The following is a 19,724-nucleotide window of genomic DNA, read 5'->3' on the forward strand; positions in this document are numbered from 1 at the left end:
GAGTGGGGAAAGGGCTTTGGCCAAAGCCAGGTGCTGGTGCTGGTGTGTGATGGGTCTCCATGGCTGCTGGGACTTTGTGGCTATTCCTGGGTGCCACTGCTCTTGTCCTGTGTGCTGAGTCCCCATCTCCTGCCCCTGGAGACTCAGCACACAAAGCCCAGCCCAGAGAGGCTGGGCCTGGGCCATGGTGGCCAGGGAGGTCAGGCTGCAAGGCCTAGGTGGCCTCCAGGTGGGTGGTGAGCCAGGGCGTGTGGACATGTGAACAGTGCTGGGCCTGGGTCCTGCGCTTCATCAGCCTTTCATGCCTAGACCACAGCCTCTCCGAGCAGGACCCAGCTTGTGTTGTGCTGAGTCTTTTGTTGCTTCAATTAATGCCTAGCTTCCTGACGCATAATTTTTTGGGGTGATCAGACCCAACACCGGGTCGTGGGGGTGATGAAGTCTGGTGGAGTCTAAGGAATGAGGAAAAGTTTGAGAGAGAAAGTGGGATCAGGGGGCCATTGCGAGTGTGGAGGTTGTGAAAGTCCTGAGCTCTGGGAGCCCAGGCTATTTATTGGTGCTCAAAGAAACAGGTGGTGAGGATGTGGGGGTTGAAAGGAAGCAGTGTATCAAGAGAGTTCAGCATTTTCTTTGAAACATACGACTACTTGAGATAATGAGAGTGCTAGAAACAAGGAGCCAGCGAGTCCAGCAGACATGCAAGGTCTGCCTCAGGTTCTCTTCCAACATTCAGCTTTTCTCCCAACATAATTAAACTGGAATTGCTTCATGTCCAATAGCTGAGCGTCCCATTAGATACAAGTTAATGCAACTGTTGCAGCGGCCATGAAATGAGGCAGATGCGGTCCCCCAGGGAGGGACGCAGAATCCATCTTGGAGGACAGCATGGCTCAACTGGGCAGCTGCATCCAGGGCCACACTGAGCCCGCACTGGCCAGTCCTCAGCCCACCCAGTACTTCAATGAGGCCCTTCCCAGGCCCCTTGAGGAGGACTCCCCTTGTGGGCCCCTGGCCTCCAGCTCCTCTGCATGCCTGAGTGCAGCCTGATCACTTCCTGCTGAGGTTTGCTGTTCCAACTCCATGAGAAACTCAAACTGGTGTACCAACATTGGAAAATGCAGAAAAAATAGAGAAAGGATGGAGGGACCCCCCCACCCCAGAAACATGCCGTTCCTCCCATGGTCCTGCCTTTCAGGCTCCATAGGGGCTACAAGATGCTTTCTGGGGCCTGCAGTGGGGGCCGAGGCAGGACCTCTGGGAAGGTGTTGGGCAGAGGCCACCTTGTGAGGAGCCACTGGTGCCTCAGGAACTGGAAGTTCCAGGATGGGGGGCAGGGCTGGGAGCCAGTGGGGGTGGCCAGCAGGGGTGAGGCAGGCTGGGGATGCTGGGATGATACCTTGCACCCACCAGTCTCTGGCACCAGCCTCTCACCCTGACGGCCCTGTGTCCAGGGCAGCCTCAGGGTGCCCTCTGCCAATGGCATTGTGCCTGGCTGGTTCATCACCTCAGAGTCTTAAGATTAAATCAAATTATTATTTTTAGAGATAGGGTCTTGATCTGTCACCTAGGCTGAAGAGCAGTGGCACCATCACAGCTCACTGTAGGCTTGAACGCCCATGCTCAAGTGATTCTCCCACCTCAGCCTCCCAAGTAACTGGGACTGCAGGTGCGTGCCCCCATGCCCAGCTGACACTTAAAGTAACTGGGACTGCAGGTGTGCGCCACTACGCCCGGCCAATATTGAAAAACTTTTTTGTTTGTTTTTAGATGGGGTCTTGCCCTGTCACCCAGGCTGGAGTGCAATTGTGTGGTAACAGGTCACTGCAACCTCGAACTCCTGGGCTCAAGTGATCCTCCTGCCTCAACCTCCCAAGTAACTGGGACTATAGGTGCAAACCACCACACTTGGCTAGTGTTTACATTTTTTTGTAGAGATGGGCTTTCATTGTGTTGCCTAGGCTCATCTCAAACTCCTGGCGTCAAGTGATCCTCCCACCTTGGCTCCGCAAAGTGCTGGGATCACAGGCCTAGGCTGCCACACCCGGCCAGTCCAGACTCTTGGTTCAATCCCATAGAGGGCTTGAGTGGGGCGAGGAGGTGGCAAAGTGGACGGTGAAGGGGCCGCCCTGGACAGGCCTCCCTGCCCAAGGGTACTGAGCAGCCTCTGCACTGGGCTCCCAGGCTGGGCTTGGTGGGTCTGAGGCAGGAGCAGCCTCCCCATGGAGGCCAGCTTGGGTGGCAGAGGCCCACTCTGCCCCGGAGCTGTGGAACCAAAGACAGGTCTCTGGTGTGGGGATTGCTGGGCCCAGCTCTCTCTCAAGCATGTTTGCTGTCCAGGTCCTCCCCTTTGGGACCAGGACCACGGCCATGGCCACACGCACCTTGTCCCCATGCTGCACCATCATGTCTGTGACATCAGTTTGATGCCTGTGAGGGACTGGGTATCTCAGGAGATCGCAGCAGGTGCCAGCACCACCCAGTTGTATTCTCCAAGGCACTTTCTGCAGCTTGGTGTCTGGGAGGGGTGGGGGCGAGGTGCCATCTGCCATGTTCCTACTTAGAAGGGCACAGCCCCGGAAGCCCTCACTGTGGAGTCTCTGAGCCCCTCATCCTCAGAGCAGCAGTTGCTGCTGTTTGCACAGAGGGCAAATCCGGGGCATGTTTGTTTAGCAAGATTGCCTCTGCAGGGGCCTGACCCAAAAGACAGGCCGGGCACAGGGTGGGGGTGCTCTGTGCATACTGAACATCCCCTGGAGAGCGGCCTTGTCCACAGCTGGAGCACTCTGGAAGTGACAACACTGCGGGCCTGGAGGGCTGGGGCAGTCCAGTTGGGCACTGTGCCCACACAAACAACACACACCCCAGTGCGGGGGTGCCTGAGGGAGGATCCTGGCTACCCTGCCTAAGCCCTGTATGCTGTGGGGCTGTGTCCATCCAGGTCCCAAGCAGCTCCAACCTGCACAGTGGCCCCATCACACCAGGTGCCATCCTGCCCTCCAGTCAACTTCCTGGGGCTCTGAGCAGCCTTTACAGAGACCCTACCTGGGCAGAGGGTGGGAGGAGCAGCACCCTTCCATCTGTGCAGGGAGCCTGAGCAGGGTTCTGTCTTGCTGTGGGACAGTGGGGCCGGAGAAGAGTGGCAGGTACCAAGTGTAGACAGCAGATGCAGATGCATGCAGGGGGCCAGGCTGGGGCCAAGAACATGGCCCTGGAGTCGGGGACACCGGCTTCATGTCTTCCCTCTGCCATTCAAGAGCTGGGGGACCTTGGGCAGGTGGTGTAGGAACAGGGAGAAGTCTGCCTGCAGCACCTGGAAGAGGGCTGTGCTGGTCAGGGGGCGTTTTGGGGAGAGGGCATCAAGGGAGGTTGACGTTGGGAAAGGAGTTGGAATGCAGAAAAAGTGGGTCCAAATCCCGCTTCAGCACCAAGACCCTGCCTCGGCGGGGGGGTCCCCAAGCTTGGCTCCACTCCCTGAAGAACCAGTTACTGCATACCTTGCCCACCCAGGAGCTGGGGGCCGTGGTCCTGTTTCCCAGGGAGCTATTGGCACCTTCAGCCTCCTGGCTGGGGTCCAGGAGGGCTGTTTCTCTTCACTGCCCAGCACTTTGTACTGAGCCCATCCTGCAGAAACTCAATGGGGCCACTAAAGGTGGCCACATATTCCTTGACCCCTCTGTGAGTCTGTCAGTCTTTATCTCTCCCTGGACTTAGGCAGGCCTGGGACGGCTTTGACCATCGATGTTGGGTGGACATGGTGCTACGCTGCACCGCAGGACCTGAGAGCCTGGCCGTTCCACTTTCTGCTCTTGGCCCTGAGTGGCCTCGAAGAAATCTGACCAGCAGGGAGAGCCCATGAAGCGGGAAGGCTTGTGGGGCTCAGCCCTGCACCCAGCCTGGAGGCCAGGCCTGTGCACACAGCTGGGTCTGAGTACACTGAGTGCCTGGTGAATGCCACGCACAGCAGAAGAGCCACCCACACTGCCCTGCTGGACCCTGCCCGGACTCCAGACCCACAGACCAAGCACACAAGAGACCAGCTGCTTTGTCATGCAGCAGGAGGTAGCCGGGCTTGTGTTCCTCATTCCCCTGTCATCCTCTCAAATCTTGTGGGGGAGGCCCGTGTGAGGTCCGGTAGAGGTTGGGGTCAGGGTCTGACTCGGGGCTTTCTAACCCGAGTTCGAGTCCCATCCAGCGCCAGTGCCACAGAGGAGGGTGACTGGTGCTGCTTACACTGGCAAGCTCCTATCTAGGCCTCGGAGCCCAACTCCACGAGGCCCCTGAAATACCTCTTTTGGGCACCACAGCCCCATTGCTCTCCTCTGCTATGACATCAATCACTCTGATGGTATTTGTGGTTTGATGTGTTCAAGTAAAAGGCTTGTTGCAGGGTTTAATTGACCCCGTATGTCTGCCTGAGGAGGCCATGAGTTGCACAGGGCAGGTGTGAGCTGGACTCTTCCCTGGGTCCCCATGTCTTGCTGGGCACTCACAGGGCACACATGAGCATGTGCGGCAGGGGCAGGGCCAGCGGGGGATGGGGAGGCTTGGCGCCCACGCCCCTGCTGCCCAGTGTTTCCACTGCAGCTGAGGAGAAAATAAGGACTTCACAGCTGTCACAAACACTTCATCTTGTGTATTTTACAGTCCATAACTGCTGTGAACGCTGGGCTCCTCTCGGAGCTAGAAGATTCATAAAATGCATGTGAATTATTTTATATTATTTTATTTTATTTTTTTTTTGAGATGGAGTCTCACTCTGTCACCCAGGCTGGAGTGCAGTGGTGCGATCTCGACTCACTGCAACCTCCGCCTCCCAGGTCCAAGTAGTTTTCCTGCCTCAGCTTCCCAAGTAGCTTGGACTACAGGCATGCATCATCACACCTGGCAAATTGTTTTGTATTTTTAGTAGAGTGAGTTTCGCCATGTTAGCCAGACTGGTCTCCAACTCCTGACCTCAAGTGATCCTCCCACCTTGGCCTCCCACAGTGCTAGGATTACGAGCGTGAGTCACCGTGCCCGGCCAAATGCATGTGAATTTGTATGTTCAGTTATTCCAGGTTCCCTGCTGGGGCCCATGGGCTGCCACATGTACAACCCACCTGCAGGTCCCCGCCCAGCCGGTGCTCAGCAAAGGCTGGCCCCACACCCAGCCTACATCCTCCTGGCAGGTAAACACTCTCCCCCTTCTTCCCTCTCCCTCCACACCTCACCTGCTGGAAGGGGAGAGCTCCTCAGTCTACCTGGAGCCCCTCCTGTGCAGGAGGGTCCATGGTCATCCAGACAGGCCAAACCCACCTCTTAGGTTGCACCCCTGGGCTGTGGATCAGGGATCCAGGGCTTGTGGGGGTGTGTACCCAACAGGGCAGGTCCGTCACCCTCAGCCTCCTCGCGCCTCAGTTTCCTCTCATGAAAAGTGGGCTTGTGACTGTAAATGTTGCAGGGAGCTGCTGAGAAAATGGCTGCTGAAAGCTTGGCAGGAGGTCATCATGACCAGGGGTGGGGCTTGGGTGTTTCTGTCAGGCCAGCGCTGGAGGCAGGGGCTGCTGGGGGTCAGGCAGTGCAGGGGTGTGGCCCGCGTGGTGGATACATGGGGATTGGCCCATCAGTTGTGGTCTTCATGTCCTTTCATTACGGCACCTGCAGAAGATGTTCTCTGATAGTCTGCTGACTTATGAATTAGGTTCCGGGTCCCTGTGCATCTGTTCCCGCCTTGTCATCCCCACCACTTCATTTCCCCATCTGCTTTAAAAACCAGGAACACCGCCCTGAAATAAACACATCGAACACTTTTTTTAGGGGCTAATTGTGTCGAATTTCTTTGACACAGCTGGACCTGTCCCAAATTCTCAATTTGGGTGCGGCTCCCGCTGAGCGCCTGGGGAGGGGACGAGGCCTGGAGCCCGGGGGCTGCGTGTGGCTGCCCCAAGTTTGCTTTCTCCAAGGCAGCCTCCACCTTTTTGCAGCAGGCTGGACTCGCTCAGGAATGTGCCCGTCGCGTCAGGTTTCCCCCGGATCCCTCCTTGGCACCCTTTGACTGAAGTCCTCCTGCTGGGACCAGTGGACACTCCCCAAATTATCTGTGCCACATCTAAGGTCAAGGTCACACCCTGCTGCCAGCTGTAGTGTTGACCCTGAGGGCCCCACCTCTCAGGCCCCCTGAGCATCACGCTGGGTCCTCCCTGCCTTGCCTGCCCAGAGCACCTCTGCCCTCTGGGACCCCCTCGGCGAGTGCGGTGGGTGAGTGCGATGGGTAGGTGGTCTGTGGGGTCACCCACCTCTTCAGAGAAGGCCTTTGGGAGCCCCAGCCCTGCTGTGCACCATGAGGCCGCACTCCGTCTGAGGAACCCAGAGAGCATCGTAGAGGAGCCTTAAAATAGTGACAGTAAGAAAACAAAATTACAATCACAAGTCTCGAAACAGCACAGAGGCAATTGAGTTAGGCAGCCGCCCCATGGGAAGGCGGCTCTTTAGGAACTGAGTCCTAACGCGGGCTACACATCGCTCAGGAGGAGGTGCTCAGCTTGTGGCCAGGCATTGGGGCCCCAGGCCATCCCTCCACGGTGGGCGGAACCTTGCCCAGCTGCAGCCGGAGCCTGGAGGTATCCATTGCATGAGTCTGGTGGGACCCGGGGTTCTTTGTTCCCCAAGGCCAGTGTGGCTTCTATGGGCAACTGTCATGTCCACTGGGACTGGTGGGAAGCTGTGTCTGTGGACTTGCATCCTCCGCTTCCCCATGTCCTCATCCTCAAGTGCCCTCCTAGCCCTTCAGAGGTCTTTTTCTCCAGTTGTGGGCAGGATGTTGCTCCTCTGCCCCATCTGTCCAGGACTCGGTGCCAAGGCTGGTGGAGCCTCCCTGCAGCCCAAAGGGAGGAGGCTGGGGCCAGAGAGGCCCTGGGGTGGGGCATACTTCTTCCCAGTGAACCTCAGATCCTTCGGGCACCCATGCTCCCCACTGAGGGCCTGGGGCCACAGCAGTCTGCCTGTGAGGGGTGGGCGCTTGGAGTCTTGGGGACATGTGCACCCGCAGGCACATGGGGAGAGCCTGCTGAGCGCTGTCTTGGTGCTGGTTCCCCATGCTGGTCCCTGATACGGGGCTTGGCCTAGCAGCTTGTTGGGGAAGTGGTGCCCAGAGCAGAAGGGGGACTGGGAGGTGGTTGCTGTGGGCTCTGTGGGGGCGTGAGGGCTGCTGTTTGCCCCAAGCTCAGTGCCCGGCACCTGTGACAACACCTGCTCATAAGTGACCTCAGGGGTGAGGGGAGAGTGGACCTGAACCTGCGACATGGGCCGGCGAGGAGCTTTGTCTCTCTAGGAGAGGGCAGCCTGTCTTGCCAGACCTGGCATCACGCCACCCCAAGGCAAGCCTCATCGAGCCCTTGGGAGCGCCCCTCTGAGATGGCGACGTGCTTCCCTGTGGCGGGGCTTCGCCCAGAACATTTTTATGGAATGTTAATTGATAATGTTTTTATGCAATTCTGGGTGTCATTTCATGCCAGCCAAACCCAACGGGCTGGGATTTATGCCTGCAAATTATGGGGCTCAGGCTGTTCAGAGGTAAAACAAAACAATTACCCATCAGTCAGCCACCAACTGGCTTGTGCTGAGGTTGGCAGCTCCATTAGCGGGTGTGGGTGGCCATGACCCAGCAAGAACCCTTGAGGGGTGGGACTACTTTTGAGGGCAGGGCAGCCTGGGCAAGGTCTCAGTCCACATTCATACCCAACTGGCTCCAATGCTGCAGCTCTTGGCCTCCCACATGATGGTGTGACCCCAGGTGGGCTGAGGGTGACCTGCTGGAAGATACTGCAGCAGCATCTTCAAGGGTAGGACCATGTGTCCTGTGTGCTGGGGGTCTGGGGGGCCATGGCCAGCCATGGTCACTTAGCGGGAGGAGCAAGGTCATCTGCCTCCTGAGCACCCGCATCCCCAGGAGGGAGGGACCAGGTGTGACCCACTTCACAGGGAGGGAAGCCTTGGTTGTCAGAGGGGACACTGGGTCTCTCACTGGGAGGATCTCCTGGCCTGGGCTTGAGGGCACCTGGATCTGTACAAATGTAGATATGAGTAGGGTGGGACGGGAGGGGAGGTGGGCAGGGGAGGTGTGGTTGGTGTAGGGGAGAGGAGGTGGGGGAATGGAGGGGAGGTGGGCAGGGGAGGTGGAGTGGACTGGATGTCAGAACAGCTCAGGAGTGGAGGGTGGGGGTACCTGAACCACAGAGTGGATCCTGTTCCTCCTTGACCCTGGTATGGTTGAGTCGGAGGCTAAACCAGGCTCTGTGGTCCTTCACCCAGGGAGAGCCTGTGCCTTTTGGGCACTCCTAGGCCAGCACACAGCTCTGACTGAGTGCCTCCCTGTCTCGGGTGGTCTCCCGGATGCCTGGCTGGCTGCTTATGGGGATAGGGGCTGGATGGGACAGCGACGGGAGGTGGACTCCCCCAGCCCCAGTGACCCTCTAGGCCAGGGGTTGGCTTCTCTCCCTGCAGAGACCGCCCTTTCCTGCTCCTCTGCCCAGCTACCCTGGGATTTGTGTCCCAGCCCTGCCCAGCATGCATCCTGGATGATCTGCATGTAGGCATGGCGCCTCACTGGGTCAGAGTGGTGTCCTCACTGCCTGGCAGTGTCCTGTTCCTCCCACTGCTCTGATTCCCAACCTGGTCCCCAGCTGGGGCATCTCACACCCAGATCTGTTGCCCATTGGTGCAGTGCCGCCAATGCAGATGCTGACCTCGGTCTCCAGGACTCCCTCTGTCCCTGCAATTCAACACTCTGCTCCTGCCCTGCTGGTCCCTGGACCCTCCCGCTGGCAGTCTCGCCCGGTGACCCTGCTACAGGCCTGCCTTGCCACCCCCGGCACACTCCCTCATCCAGAGGCTGTGCAGTCACGTGTGGACCCCCAAGGTGGCCTGTGGCTCCCTGCTCATGGTGGGGCTGAAAGGGGGCTTTCCAGTCATGCCCTGCCCTGGCTTCTTGCCTAAGGCCCTGGCCCTCATGGGACAGGCATGGTCCTCAGGCCCTTGGCTCTGCCAAGGCTCTGAGATCCCACCCTAGAGAGACCCCGGCCCACCCAGCCTGGCCCTGCAGCAGTATGCCAAGGGCCCCCAAACCTGGCCTGGCTGCTGCCAAGGTGACCACCGGGGGCAACTGTCAGATAGAGAGCGGTGGCTGGGTCCAGTGTGTCTGGGTGACCACAGGGCTCGAAAGCCCTGTCCTGCACTCGGCCCGCCTGCATCAGTGAAACTGGACTCCTAAGTCAGGGGTGGGTCCTCGCAGGGTCGTGTCCTCTGGGACCTGGGGCGAGTCACTCCGCCTCAGTGTCATCATGGGTGGCAGAACCTCTCACATGTAGCATTGAAATCTTTCAAACTGAGTAGGAAAAGCCCTGTGTTTTCTGAGCTCTATTATCATAGACCAGTACTGTCCTAAGTGTATTCTAGGGACGGACAGTGGCCAGCCCCATAGCTCAGTCATTTCTGTTTAAAGGGTGAACAGGCTGGGTGCAGTGCTTGAAAATCAAGCATGGAGTGGAACCCAGTGGGCTGTGCATGGCTCTCACACCCATGAGTCATTCACACGATGCCACTTGGTCATTGCTGTTCCACCTGAAATGCAGCACTGGTGGGCGAAACCCTCTGGGCATATTACCTGAGGGATGCGGCTCCAGCTCCTTATGCCCAGTTCTGGGCATCACTTTTTTTTTTTTTTGACAGGATCTGGCTCTGTTGCCCAGGCTAGAATGTGGTGGTGTGATCATAGCTCACTGCTGCCTCAAACTCCTACAATCAAGGAATCCTCCTGCCTCAGCCTCTTGAATAGCCGGACTACAGGCATGTGCCGCCACGCCTGGTGAATTTTTTTTTTTTTTTTTTTTTTTATTACAGAGAGGGCCTCTCTATGTTGCCCAGGCTGGTCTCAAATTCCTGGGCTCAAGCGATCCTCCTACTTTGATCTCCCAAAGTGTTGGGATTACAGGTGTGAATCACTGCACCCAGCCTGTTCACGCTTTAAACAGAAACAACAGCTGATCGTACGGGACTGAGCACTGCCTGTCCCTGGTGCCTGTGCCGGGGGTGACTTTCCAGCTGGGGCTTAGCATTGTGGGTGGGAAGACCTCCTGGGGCCAACATGGCTTGGATCGTCAGGGTATGTGGGTCGCTGTGGGACAGAGTCCAGCAGTGGCAGAGCTGCACAGCAGTGGGGAGGGGCAGGGCAGGGCAGTGAGAGGGCCCTGGATGGCCCATCCTGCCCAGGGCTGCACGGTTTCCACCCTGCCCTGAGCTGCTGTGGGATACTTGCCATGGGGGATCCTGGGGGACACCAGGGGTGGCCCCTTGGGCTCTCGGCCAGGAACTCGCTCTCTCCAGGGCAGGCTCACAGACAAGTCCTAGGGCCCCGGCAGCCCCCACTACCCATGCCCATTCTGGGCTGTGTGATGCCCAGTAGGGTTTCTGGGCCTCTCCCTTCCACGTCTGAGTGGCCTTGCTGGCATTTGAAGCCTGGGGAGCTCCTGACAGTGCTGGTCCTGCCCGCGGAGGAGGCGGTGCCAGGCTGTTTGGACATGTCAAGCTGTCGGGTGGTGGCATTGCCCAGCACCTCACCCCCGCTCTCACCCCAAAAGGCTGGACACAGGCTGGGGCCCCAGTGATGGAGCCAGGCTGGGAGCCAGGATACACGGCTGAGCGGGGGAACTGGTTGGAGGCTGGCTCCTGGACTGTGGGGGATTGGAGACTGATGGATGAGGGCCCTCTGCTTGGTCCCGCAATTGCAGCCTTGGTGGGCTGGTTGATGCCGAAGAGTGATGGTGCACGTGGGACCATGGGGCGTTGGAGGGATCCCCCACTAGGGAATCCTGCCTGGGGCACCTGGGCACGGTGAAGACAGATATCTCCCAGCAAGACATGTCCCCCATCCTGCGGGACCAGATGCCTTGGGTTGGGTATGGAGCAAGGCTTCTGGCAGACACAGAGACCAGGATGGGAAGGGCCAGGGAACTGGGCAGTCTCCTGCTCTGCATCGGGGCTCCAATGTGATGGTGGGGTGGGGCTTACCCACACTGTCAGTTTCCCCACAAGGCTTTGGGGTCCCAGGGGCTCAGGGGCCCTTCCTCTCTGACCCCACAGCCCTCTATGAACCCCATAGTTACCCATGGACTCCACAGACTTTTATGCACTCCTGCAGTCCCCCACATACCCCATAGTTCTCCATGCACCCCACAGACCTTCATGCGCTCCACAGGTTCCCGTGCACCGCAGAGGCCTCCATGTACCCCCCAGGCTTCCCTGAACCCCACAGGCCCTCATGAGCCCCATGGCCTCCTATGATCCCCACAGTCCTTCACAGCCCCAGTGCGAGGGCCTCACTTCTGGCTGCTGACTGACCTGCCAGTTTCCTGGAGTTCTTCATCCAACTTCCAAGGTTGCCAAGTCCCGGGAACACCTCAGAAACCTCATGAAACAGTGACAGGTTGTCAGTCAAGTGGTAAGTTTGACATGTTTGAGCAACATTCAGCCCGGGAGGTGCTGGGGGCCAAATAGCAGAGATTCCCAGGCAGCAGAGCAGCTGGGCTCAGGGCTGGGGGTGAACAGTCAGCCCAGATGCTGCTGCCCCCCACCTGAGGATTTCTCCCCAGCCCTGGACTTGGGCCTGAGGGACTCCTATACCCTCCCGGCCACCTGGACAGGGTCCCCGCCGTGGCCCAGCCTAGGGCATTGGCTCAGAGCGCACCTGCCTGATGATGGAGCCTGACACACAGGAAGCAGCTCCTTGCAGCACCCCAGGCCTCTGCGGGGCTCCTCTGGGCAGAGTAACCTGGGGAGTAATCCGCTTCTGTGAAGCAGGTGAGGATGCTGCCTTGCGGGCTGAAGGCCAAGGGAAAGAGGCACACTGGGGCCACTCAGGCTGGGCAGTGGTCAGAGCGGCCACCCCTCTCTCTGAGCCACAGGCTTTGGCAACTACTGTTCTGTTTAGCCCCTACTCCTCCCCACCTTTTGAAAAGACAAGGTCTAGCTCTGTTGCCCAGGCTGGAGTGTAGTGGCACAATCAGAGCTCACTGCAGCCTCCAACTCCTGAGCTCAGGTGATCCTCTTGCTTCAGCCTCCAAGGGGTTCAGGGTCCCTTCCTGAACCCTGGGACCAGGACCGAGGTCCCAGGTGGGTCCTGGGACCACAGGTGCATGCCACCATGCCCAGATAATTTTTTTAAAATTATTTTTTGTAGAGATGAGAGTCTTGCTTTTTTCCTCAGGCTGGTCTCAAACTCCTGGCCTCAGGCAATCCTGCCTTCTTGGCCTCCTAAAGCCTTGGGAATATGGGTGTGAGCTACCATGCCTGGCCTCAGTTTCTACAGGCTCAGTAGGTCTTCCAACTTTCTTGGCAACTACAGGTCGGGTTCCCAAACATTCGCTGATCTTCCCTCCATCTGGCATCTCCCTCCCCAAAGCTCTGCCCCATCCTAAAATCGCCACTGCAGAAGCTGCCCCTTCCAGAAGGTAGATGGGCATGGGCTCTGCAGCTGTAGAGGTATGGACAGGTCCTCCCTGGGCAGCTTCCTGGGAGCTGCACCATGCACGGGTCTCGGGACCCTCCTGGGCAGGTTGAACTGGGAGGTGACAGAGACCTTTCTAAGGTTTCTATGGAGGGTGCTGGGCTCCAGTCACATGGTGCCCTCCCATGAATCCCTGAGGGATGGGAGTGTCTCAGCAGCACCTGCAAGGACCAGCGGGGAGGGGTGAGCATCTTTGTTCTGTCCAAGAGCCTTTTTGGAACATGAGCTCTTGGCATATGCCGGAGAGAGCCATGTTCACTTTCCTTTTATGGCTGAGCTTGAGATGTCTGGATAGAGGGGTCATCAGCCAAGGCACTGATAAGGTCTGCAGGGCTGAGCCTGGAGTTGGGGGGTACTTCTGCTCAGGCAGGCACTGGGGGTTGGGGTAGGCTGGGTGAGGCTGCCGCTTCTGGCCTGGAAATGTGGAGCCCTGCGCAGTCCTGCCTGTCCCATGGGGTTGCTGGACACAAGAACTGCCAGATGTTACTTGTGTGGGAATCATTTTGCTGTTTGAACAAAGCTGGATTTGTGAGTGTGCTCACCAGCTTGGATGGATGAGGTCTGACCAGGAGACTGACTGTATACCCAGGGTAGAGCTGGGGAGAAGGAGTCCTGGGGAAATACTGAGTTAAACAAGGCTGATGTGTCCTCTGAGGAATTCTCAGTGTGACTGGTATAGGTGAGTCTGAGATGGCCAGGTAGCCTGGGTGTGGATACCACCAGGCTAGGACTGCTGTCTGTCTGCTCTGCTCACGTGCCTGTGCAGGGAGGGACTTGGGGGTGGGCCTGGGGAAATTGTGGAAAGTGGGAGTCTGTCCCCAGACACTGTCTCTGAACTGGGGCCAAGATTTAGTCATTTCATATCCTCTCTAGGCAGTGCTTACAGGTGTTGGCCAATATCAGCTGCATTGATTAAAGGAAGAGCTTTCTGACTATTGTCCTAGGCCAGGGCCTGGGTCAGGAGCTCCTCCATGATTGGCTTTGTCTTTTATTTGCTTTGTCAAGGTCAGTTTTTGTTAAGGTAAGTACTTTAACAAAATAATATTCCTTGTCATTATCTGCATGCTCTATACTGCAAATGCTATCAACTTCTTGATCACATAGATATCCATTTTCTGCTTTTTCTGAGGTTTCCTCTATTCCTGGTATGAAGAATGTATATAACCCAAAGTGAAACATTTTGTCCTTTTTTAGCATCTTGTTCTGTTTGTGGAAGAACTCTACTTCCATATCACCACACACAGGTCAGGTAATGGCTGAGAGAACTCAAAGTACATGAACTTGTCTTCCCATCGTGTGAGTCCTGAATTGGAGGAATGTATCTTCACCTTTAGCTGGCAGACCACAGACTGAGGCTTGGAAGTTCTGCCACTGAACATTGGGATAGTTTCAAACACTTGTAAAACAACAGTGCCACTGGTCTCATCCAGATGATTCTTTTACAGGTAGCTGTAATAATACACATAGCACCTCTGGGAATAGTTACTCCCTTTTAGTCTCTTCTCCTTACTTCGCCTTAGAAATCTAGGGCCTCTTGTGCTTTGAAAAATTTGTCCCTATGTAATAAATATGCACAAATCATTACACCAGTTTGTCCTTTTCCATCTTTACGGTGAGTTGCTGCAACATGACTTAGCCATTGGTCAAGATCTTCACAAAAGGTTTGATAAGTTCTAGCTGTAGTGGGTTATGGTCTTCAAAAGGATATTGTGCAACTCTGCAGTTAAATTTTGTGGTGTCATAATGTCTTTCAGCACAAACATTGTGTATCTTGTAATGGTTTTTATGCTTTGAATCCAAAAACGTTTCTACATCATCAGTGTTGTTCCTGTATGCACCTTCAAGTCTTTCTGCAGGAAATACCATAGCAATAATGTTTGGATAAATATAGGTTAATTCTAAGTCGAATCCATCCTCTTGATACCTCCTTTTGTTTCTGCTAACGATCTCTTTGATGATGGCTGTCATGTCTGGGAGCCTGTGGCTGAGGTAAAAAGAGGAGAGAGATGGCAGAAGCTGCGGGTGGTGGGTCTTTTTCTGCAGGATGGAAATGGCTCTGGACTTGGCAGTACCTGATGCCCCTTGCTCTACTGCCACTTGGCTCTGGACCACAGCTCAGTAATGGCTGCTGGATGGCAGCTGTCAGGTCTCTGAGCCCAAGCCTGCACATATACATCCAGATGGCCTGAAGCAACCGAAGAATCACAAAAGAAGTGAAAATGGCCGGTTCCTGCCGTAACTGATGACATTATCTTGTGAAATTCCTTCTCCTGGACAATGCGTCTCAGAATCTCCCCACCAAGCACCTTGTGACCCCTGCCCCTGCCTGCCAGAGAACAACCCCTTTGATTAATTTTCCATTACCTACACAAATCATATAAAACTGCCCCCCCCCCACCCGTCTCCTTTCGCTGACTCTCTTTTCAGGTTCAGCCCACCAGCACCCAGGTGATTAAAAAGTTTTATTACTCACACAAAGCCTATTGGTGGTCTCTTCACAGGAACGCACGTGACATTTGGTGCCATGACTCGGACTGGGGGACCTCCCTTGGGAGATCAATCCCCTGTCTTCTTTGCTCCGTGAGAAAGATCCACGTACGATCTCAGGTCCTCAGACCAACCAGCCCAACGAACATCTCACCAATTTTAAATCGGGTAAGTGGCCTCTTTTTACTCTCTTCTGCAATGTCTCTCACTATTCCTCAACCTCTTTCTCCTTCCAATTTCAGTGCCACCCTTCAATCTCTCTCTTCACTTAAATTTAGTTCCTTTCCTTTTCTGGTAGAGACAGAGGAGAGGCGTTTTATCCTGTTATGCCCAGACCGTTTGTTCCCCGAAGAAGACCACCAGAGTCCAGAGTCAAAGCCAAGCGGCAAGGATCTTTAATGCAAGTTTGAACTTGGTCCCTCCGTTCTATAACATACAAGAGGGCCTCAAACAATGCGTGCGCTTGCTTTTTATAGCTTGAGGTAAACAGGACTTGTCAGGTTACAGAGGAACAAGGCATTTCTCTAGGCTACAGCATTACAATTGGTTTACATGTTAATGTGAAGTTATGCTTTTAGCAGCCTTCTTATTGGTTCCTGCGCTTTTACAAACGGTTGTAACCTTATTGGAGCTTCCCCAGGTGTTGTTTTTCTTAATGTGTTTGTGTCGGGCAGGCATATGGGGCTCAGGAAGTTGGGACAAAATAGAGGATTGTTTGTACTGGGCCCAGGACTAAGATATGTGGCAGACACTGGTAATTAGAGCAGGACAGAGACTTTCACAACGTTTGTCCTTACAATGTCTGGCGTCTATAGATAACCTTAATCGGTTAGGTCCGGGGTCAATCTTTAACTAGGCTCAGGGCGCCGCCCGGGCTGTTTGCCTGTGGACTTCATTTCTGCCTCTTAGTCTCTTCATTTGATCTCTTTCAATCCGTGAACCAAAAACTCCTGCACCGGTCATGGACTCGGGAAGACAGTCTTCCCTTGGTGTTTAATCACTGCAGGGACGCCTGCCTGATTACACCCACATTTTAGAGGTGTCTGAACACCACAGGGATGCCTGCCTTGATCCTTCACCTTGGTAGCAAGCATCACCTCCCCTGGGTGGCAAGCACCACCTCCCCTGGGTGGCAAGCACCACCTCCCCTGGGTGGCAAGCACCACCTCCCCTGGGTGGCAAGCATCACCTCCCCTGGGTGGCAAGTATCACCCACCCCCTACTGTGTCTCTACCCTCTCTTTTCTCTGGGCTTACCTCCTTCACTGTAGGCAAGCTTCCACCCACCATTCCTCCTCCTTCTCCCTTAGCCTGTGTTCTCAAGAACTTAAACTCTCACCTGACCTAAAACCTAAACGCTAAATGCCTTATCTTCTTCTGCAATACTGCTTGATCCCAACACAAACTCGACAGTGGTTCCAAATAGCCAGAAAATGGCACTTTCGATTTCTCCCCCCTACAAGATCTAGGTAATTCTTGTCATAAAATGGACAAATGGTCTGAGGTGCCTGACGTCCAGGTATTCTTTTACACATTGGTCCTTTCCTAATCTCTGCTCCCATGCAACTCATGCCAAATCCTTCTTCTGTCTCTCCTGTCTGTTCCTTCAGTCTGCACCCCAAGCTCTGAGTCCTTTGAATCCTGCTTTTCTGTGGACACATCTGACCTCTCCCCTCCTCCTCAGGCTGCTCCTTGCCAGGCCGAACCAGGTCCCAGTTCTTTCCCAGCCTCCACTCCCCAACCCTAGAATCTTTTTTATCACCTCCTCTCCTCACACCCCGTCTGGCTTACAGTTTCATTCCGCAAGTAGCCCTCCCCAACCTGCCCAACAATTTCCTCTTAAGGGGGTGGCTGGAGCTGAAGGCACAGTCAAGGTTAATGCTCCTTTTTCTTTATCTGATCTCTCCTAAATCAGTTAGGGTTTAGGCTCTTTTTCATCAAATATAAAACCCCAGCCCAGTTCATGGCTCGTTTGGCAACAGCCCTTAAATGCTTCACCTAGACCCAGAGAGGCCAGAAGGCCGTCTCATTCTCAATATGCATTTTTATTATCCAATCCACTCCCGATATTTGAAAAAAAACTCCAAAAATTAGATTCCAGCCCTCAAACCCCACAAGAGGACTTAGTTAACCTCGCCTTCAAGGTGTACAATAATAGAAAAGAGTTGGAATTACTTGCCTTCACTGTGAGACAAACCCCAGCCACATCTCCTGCACACAAGAACTTCAAAACGCCTAAGCCACAGTGGTCAGGCAGTCCTTCAGGACCTCCTCCCCCAGGATCTTGCTTCAAGTGCTGGAAATCTGGCCACTGGACCAAGGAATGCCCACAGCCCGGGATTCCTCCTAAGCCATGTCCCATCTGTGTGGGACCCCACTGGAAATTGGACTGTCCAACTTGCCCGGCAGCCACTCACAGAGCCCCTTGAACTCTGGCCCAAGGCTCTCAGACTGACTCCTTCCCAGATTTTCTCAGCTTAGCGGCTGAAGACTGACGCTACCCAGTCGCCTCAGAAGCCTCCTGGACCTTCACAGATGCTTTGGGTAACTTAAAGTGGAGGGTAAGTCTGTCCCCTTCTTAATCAGTATGGAGGCTACCCACTCCACATTACCTTCCTTTCAACGGCCTGTTTCTCTGGCCTCCGTAACTGTTTTGGGTATTGACGACCAGGCTTCTAAACCTCTTACAACTCCCCAACTCTGGTGCCAACTTGGACAATATTCTTTTATGCACTCCTTTTTAGTTATCCCTACCTGCCCAGTTCCCTTATTAGGTCAAGGCATTTTAACTAAATTATCTGCTTCCCTGACACTTCCTAGACTACAGCCACAGCTCATTGCTGCCTTTTTCCCCACCCAAGCAGTTTCTCAGGCTCTTGGTATTCAGTGGAAGCTTCATACCCCTTACCATCCTCAATCTTCAGGAAAGGTAGAACGGACTAATGGTCTTTTAAAGACGCACCTCACCAAGCTCAGCCTCCAACTTAAAAAGGACTGGATAGTACTTTTACCTCTTGCCCTTCTCAGAATTAGAGCCTGTTCTCAAAATGCTACAGGGTACAGTCCACTTGAACTTTTATATGGATGCACTTTCTTGCTTGGCCCCAACCTTATCCCAGACACCATCCCTCTAGGTGACTATCTTCCAGTCCTCCAGCAGGCTAGACAGGAAATTTGCCAGGCTGCTAATCTTCTCTTGGACGATCAGTTCTTATTAAGAATCTGACCCCTCGGCTGGGCGCGGTGGCTCAAGCCTGTAATCCCAGCACTTTGGGAGGCCAAGATGGGTGGATTGCGAGGTCAGGAGATCGAGACCATCCTGGCTAACACGGTGAAACCCCATCTCTACTAAAAAATACAAAAAACTAGCCGGGCGAGGTGGCGGGCACCTGTGGTCCCAGCTGCTCGGGAGGCTGAGGCAGGAGAATGGTGTAAACCCGGGAGGCGGAGCTTGCAGTGAGCTGAGATCCGGCCACTACAGCCTGGGCGACAGAGCGGGACCCCGTCTCAAAAAAAAAAAAAAAAAATCTGACCCCTCAAACTCTACAACCTCAATGAACCGGACCCTACTTAGTCATTTATAGTACCCCAACTGCTGTCTGCTTGCAGGACCCTCCCCATTGGGTTCACCATTCCAGAATAAAGCTGTGTCTGTCAGCCAGCCAGCCTGATCTCTCCTCTTCTTCCTGGAAGTCATAAGTACTCACCCCTGCTTCTCTTAAACTCACCTACATTTCTGAAAAACAGCCGTCACACTTATGAGCCTAACACATCCTTTCATTTTGTTAGGTCTATTCTTCTTTACCCTACTCTTTGCAACAGGGCTTTATGCAGTCACCCCCACCACTTGGACTGCATCCCAAAAACTTTTCATCCCTGCTATCTTCTATCTAGTCATACTCCTATTCTTTGTTCTCCCTATCCATAAATGGTGCCCTTGTCTACACTGCTGGCTTATACTTTTTCTCCAGACCATCATAGCTGGTCCTGGTCTCATCCCCTAACTGCCACTCTTAACTCCCTCTTGGAGTGGATAGATGACCTTTGCTGGGAAGGCACGCTCCAATTCTTTCACCCACTTTACATTTCCAGTTTTGCCTTACACAAGGTCTCTTTCTTCCTCTGTGGCTCCTCCACCTACACGTGTCTACCCGTTAATTGGACAGGCACATATACACTAGTTTTCCTTACCCCCAAAATTCAATTTGCAAATAGGACCGAACAGGTTTCTGTTCCCCTCGTGACACCACCACTTCACTACTATTTTTTTTTGTTTTTCTTATTATTAATATAAGAAGACAATAATAGGCCTTGACTGACTTACTGCTGAAAAAGGAGGACTCTGTGTGTGTGTGTGTGTGTGTGTATCTCTCTCTCTCTCTCTCTATCTATCTATCTATATATATATATATATTTTTTTTTTTTTGAGATAAGAGTCTCACTCTGTCGCCCAAGCTGGAGTATAGTGGTGCTGTCTTGGCTCACTGCAAGCTCCCCCTCCTAGGTTCACGCCATTCTCCTGCCTCAGCCTCTCAAGTAGCTGAAACTACAGGTGCCCACCACCATGCCCGGCTAATTTTTTGTATTTTTAGTAGAGATGGGGTTTCACTGTGTTAACCAAGATGGTCTCGATCTCCTGACCTTGTGATCCACCCGCCTCAGCCTCCCAGAGTGCTGGGATTATAGGCATGAGCCACCGC

The 19,724-nt window shown here is 54.5% G+C and overlaps 1 long non-coding RNA gene and 1 pseudogene across 1 annotated transcript; one reads left to right on the forward strand and one right to left on the reverse strand.

The window, feature by feature from the left end:
- The first annotated feature begins 9,906 nt into the window (after positions 1-9,906).
- On the forward strand, positions 9,907-17,535 carry LOC117096101. The gene is made up of 3 exons (XR_004442347.1): positions 9,907-13,983; positions 15,040-15,193; positions 17,491-17,535. It is a non-coding gene; the product is annotated as an uncharacterized LOC117096101 (long non-coding RNA).
- On the reverse strand, positions 13,978-14,557 carry LOC117096095 (annotated as a pseudogene).
- Positions 17,536-19,724: the final 2,189 nt, after the last annotated feature.

Source organism: Trachypithecus francoisi, unplaced genomic scaffold (assembly GCF_009764315.1).
Source record: "Trachypithecus francoisi isolate TF-2019V2 unplaced genomic scaffold, Tfra_2.0 Lachesis_group14, whole genome shotgun sequence".
NCBI lineage: Eukaryota > Metazoa > Chordata > Mammalia > Primates > Cercopithecidae > Trachypithecus > Trachypithecus francoisi.